Consider the following 4,806-nt stretch of genomic DNA (forward strand, 5'->3'; position numbering starts at 1 on the left):
CAGGCCTGCACAGGAGTCAGGTGCTCCTCAGCCCAGGGACTCATGATAAGGAAGGGATGGCGAGGCCGGCTGTAATTGGTGGGCTGGGGGAATATAATGGGGGTCGTTTGGGCAGCCCCATCCCACCTCCTGAGCCACACGCCATGGCCTTTCTCTGGGTTGTCCTTGGCTTTTTCCTCTTTGGTAGCAGCTCCAGTAAGCGCAAGGTTCGGGCAGGCCTGGCAGCCGCAGACCAAGCCGCTCCCACCCCCGGCGCCCCGCAGCCCCAGAAGTGGGGACCCGGAGGGCCAAGTCCTCGCACTCTCATCACCCGCCCCAGCTGACCATCTGCTGGCGCCGCTGGCTCCCCGCCCCCAGCCTCTCTGGGTGCCTTTCCTGGGCTCCCCACTCCTCCTCCGCCTAGAGATCCCTCGGGCCCCTCAAACTCCACTGGTCATGCTGGACCTGCCTCGTCTTGGCCTCCTCCATCAGCTCAGAAGCGGGGGGTCGTCCGGGCTCCTCCAGCATCCACACGTGTCCCCGAGGCACAGGAATTCTGCCTCGGGAACGTTGTCCGCACCCTTCCTTTTGCCCAGCCCCTTCCGTCTTCCCGACTTGGGCAGCCTCCTGGGTTTGTGCCGCTCCGGGTGGAGTAACACTCTGACCCCGACCTGCTCCTGCTGCAGACTCAGGGGGCCGTGAGAGCACCAGGGACTCAAGCAGGACATCCCAGCCCCACGACCCAGGACCCTGGGTTCAGAGCGGGATGGAGGCTCCTCTCGGGGCACACAGTGGGTTGGGGAGCTGGCTACATAGGGAGTCTCCGGACGCAGGCTTCTAGCTCTGGGCCCCAACTCCAGAGGTCCCCCAGCCTCCAGGACCCTCCACAAGGGCACCAGGGCAGCTGCCGGCTGAGGGCCTGAGTGCCCTGCGGTGGCCAAAGCTCCAGGTGCCAGGTGGTCACAGATGCCTGGAAGTGCCGGGTCTTCCCCCTGGCCCCATCCACTGACCAGCTACCCTGGCCCTGGCCCCCAGGCTGTGGAGTCCCTGCCATCCACCCCGAGCTGAGTGGCCTGTCCCGGATCGTCAATGGGGAGGACGCTGTCCCTAGCTCCTGGCCCGGGCAGGTGTCCTTGCAGGTGAGGGGGAAGCTGAGGAGGGGCGGGTTAGACGGGGGGGGGGGGGGGGGGGGGCGGGGGCAGTCAGGCAGGAGAGGCGAGCCTGACCGTCCCTCTCCTCTCTCCCCGGACTGGCTCCAGCTTACACTTCTGTGGGGGCTCCCTCATCAGCCAGCACTGGGTGCTCACTGCCGCCCACTGCAGGGTCAGGTGAGGCCCGGGCTCAGGAAAGCACCCTCACTCCCTCCCCAACCCACCCTGCCCAGGCACTGCTCCCTGGCGGGAAGGGTCTGAGGCAGCCGGCGGGTGGGAAAGAAGCTGCCCCTACCTCCTAGCTACAGGCAGAGTGACCGGCTGCAGGAGAAAGCCCCCACCCTTGTGCCCCCCACCGCCTCGGACCCCCGCTTGGTCCAGGAGAGCAGCTCTAGGCCTGTGCCCTCGCTGCACAGATGGGGAACCAGGCCCCCGGGTCCCCGTGGGAGTTGAGGTCCCTGTGGCTTGGCCGGGGCTTCCCTCATCAGGTGAGGTTCCCAGACACCCCTCCGAGGTGGCCAAAGCCTGAGCACCCTCTGCCACCCCCTCTCTCCCCAGGAAGACCACCGTGTGGTGGCTGGGGTGTCTGATCATGGCTCTGATGACGAGGCTGTCCAGGCGCTGAGGATCGCGGAGGTACCGCCAGGCGGGAAGGCCGTGGTGGGGCTCCCTCCCCCCAACCATGCCCTGGACGAGGGAGGGGCAAGGAGGCAGGGTGTGTGGGCACAGACGACCCTGGCCAACCCGCTCGGGCCTCACCCCTGCACTTCTCGGTCCAGAGCCTTCTTTCCCAGGGAACAAAGCTCCTTTAAAAATACGAAGGTTGTTTCTGATGGTAAAATTAAGTTTTGCTCATGGTAGAAAAGCAAAAAATATAAAAACTAAATATCGCCAATGTGTCAAATGCCAGTTTCCTGAGATTTTGTCTGTGCAACTCCATCTGTGCGTCTTTCTCAACGACCGCCCGTCTGGCGCTGAGCCCTCTGTGCCTCCAGGCCTCTGTCCTCCCGCCTCAATCCCCCAAGTCCTCCCTCTGAGCTCTGCCCAGCCCCCACCACATCTCCCCAGGTTTTTGAACACCCGCTGTGGGACAGGATTATGGACAGCAACGACATCAACCTGCTGAAGCTGGCCACGCCGGCCGGCCCCGCTCTCCAGCACCGTGTCCCCCGTGTGTCTGCCCAGCGCCAGCACCAGCTTCCCCGCGGGCTCCGTCTGCGCCACCACGGGCTGCGGCAAGACCCAGTACGGCTGTGAGCGTCCTGGCAGGGCCTTGTCAGAAGCGAGACTCATTCTGGCTTTTGGTCTAAGTCCCAAGCATGTAAATTGCAAGCCGTAAGTCTTTCTATTTCTTTATTTAAAACCCTCTTAATGAAAAACCTACCAAACATGAATAGAGATGAGTTTAAGCGCTCTATACTTGAAGACTAACTTGCCGAGAAACACCTACGTACCAGCAAGCATCGCCCTCACGAACTTGCAGCCAGGTCCACATTGCCCCATTTCCAGGCCTGGAAATCGTCCCCGGACTCGAGGCCGGTGGCCGTGCCCCGCTGGCCCCGGGGTCCGGCCGGGTCTCCCCTTCCCCCGCGGCTCCCTCGGCGGCGGCTTCCGCTGTGGGGTGGGCGGGGGAGGGGCCCCGACCCCCGCCGGCCTGCTGTGTCCCTCCAGCCAACAAGACCCCCGACAAGCTGCAGCAGGCGGCCCTGCCCCTCCTGTCCAACGCCGAGTGCCAGAAGTTCTGGGGCAGCAAGATCAGCGATGTGATGATTTGCGCCGGCGCCAGCGGGGTCTCCTCCTGCAAGGTGCGGCCCGGCTCCGCCACCCCCGCCCGCGCTCGCGGACCTCGCCCCGCCCCTGCTCAGGCGGGGAGCGCGGCTCCTTTCTGCGCGCGTCTCCTCCCGCTCGCTCCCGCCAGCTGGCCCGGCCAAAGCCCGGACCCGCCCAGCAGGTGCCTCGGACCCAGGGCTCGCCCTGGCCGGGGCGTGCTGCGGGGCTTCCGGGCGCCGTGGCATCTTCCCGCCAGCCGCCGCGGGGCGGGGGGGGTAGGGGGCGATGGGGTGGTGGAGGTTTCCGGCCCACTGTATAGACGCTGGCCGGGTCAGAGGGCCGGCCACCTGCCCCAGGCCGTCCCGGAGTCGGTGACGGAGCTGGGGCTGCCGTGGGGCCCACATGGAAGGGTCTCCTGCTCAGTCACTGTGCCCACCCTGGTCATTTCTCTGCACAGAACCTGGGCTGGGGCAGGTCAGGGCACGCTGGGAACCTGGCACCCCGCTTCGGGCTTTGGAACAAGTCCTTTCTCCTCCTGCAGGGCGACTCTGGTGGCCCCCTGGTCTGCCAGAAGGACGGAGCCTGGACCCTGGTGGGCATCGTGTCCTGGGGCAGTAGCTGGTGCCACCCATTCTCACCAGGGGTGTATACCCATGTCACTGAGTTCAATCCCTGGGTTCTCGAGGTTCTGGAGACCAAATGAACCCCCACCCACCGCCCCTTCTGCAGAACCCAGGTAAAACCCTGAGAGCAACCACATGCCTCTTCACTTCTGTGTCCTCACCCCAGGGTGCTGGGGGGGGGGGTGGTGGTGGAAAGGATGGCTGCCTTCACTGGGGTCCCCGCTGTAAAGTTGAGAGCCAAGAGGGCTGACAGATCCTGCCCTTTCTTCGTAGAGTTAGAGAGACCGAGGCCCAAGTTCACATGCACAAGAGACAGCGCCAGGAGCCGCACCTTCCTGAGTCCCAGGGTTCTTGCCTCCCCCACGGTGCTGGACATACCCCGAGAGGCCGGGGGAGGACATACAATGACTCAGGTCAAGGGCGGACCCCAAACCCCAACTTGGAGGCCAAGTCTATGTGTAATTCCAGAAAAGATGCTCTGGAAGAAGTCCCACAGCTGAAATAATGAGCTCCTCTCTCAGAGCCAAGTTCTGGGCAAGGTCTGTGAAAACGAGTTTCCGTGGTGCCCTCGGCGGGTTCTCTGCCCCAGAACGTAGGCTCCAAGAGAGCCCGGTGCGCTCCTGGAGCTGCTTCCGTCCACGCTGGCTTTCTGCCAACCTCGCCGCGGCCCGCACCCCTCCTCGGCCAGCGCGCTTGGGCCCTGCTGTCGGAGGACGGCTCAACTTCTCTCCAGCAGCCTGGACTCCCAAGGTCTTGGGGCCATTGGCAGACCTGCTCCCACCTTGCAGAAGATCCCTGGCCCAGCCCTGTGTCCCAGGGCCTTGGTTTTCTCCTGAAGGGACCCACTTTTTCTTCACCCTCCCGGGAAGCCGCCCACAGCCTCAGCCCGAATTGCCTCAACCTGCAGCTCCTACCCCATGGCATCTGAGAGCAAGGACACAGCTGCTCACATCCATGAGCCTTCCTGGCTCTCACACCTCTCACACCAGAGGCTTTTCATTTTTAAAATTTTATTTAAATGTAGACTATTAGTCAAATGATTGGAAAACCAATAATGAAAAATAGTGTTTTAGAGTTTTTCTCCTGGTACAGTGGCGCTTGTGCTGCGGGGGGACGGGGGACCTGGCACCCCTGTGGGGCTAGGATTAGCTCAAGGGGTCCTCTGAGGCCATGAGGGTCATGGCCCAGGGCTCTCTGGGCCCCGGCCCCCCGTGTATGCAGGGAAGACAACCAGCTCACTCCTCAGCCTTGGCTCCCAGGGGCCCAGCTCTGCTTGGGCTCCT

The 4,806-nt window shown here is 63.7% G+C and overlaps 1 pseudogene; it reads left to right on the forward strand.

Annotated features, from left to right (window-relative positions):
- The first annotated feature begins 131 nt into the window (after nt 1-131).
- LOC114199326 (chymotrypsinogen B-like) lies at nt 132-3,603 on the forward strand (annotated as a pseudogene).
- The last annotated feature ends 1,203 nt before the right edge of the window (nt 3,604-4,806 follow it).

Source organism: Eumetopias jubatus, unplaced genomic scaffold (genome assembly GCF_037043125.1).
Source record: "Eumetopias jubatus isolate StellerSeaLion01/CBP00866 unplaced genomic scaffold, mEumJub1_p1.0 scaffold_10, whole genome shotgun sequence".
NCBI lineage: Eukaryota > Metazoa > Chordata > Mammalia > Carnivora > Otariidae > Eumetopias > Eumetopias jubatus.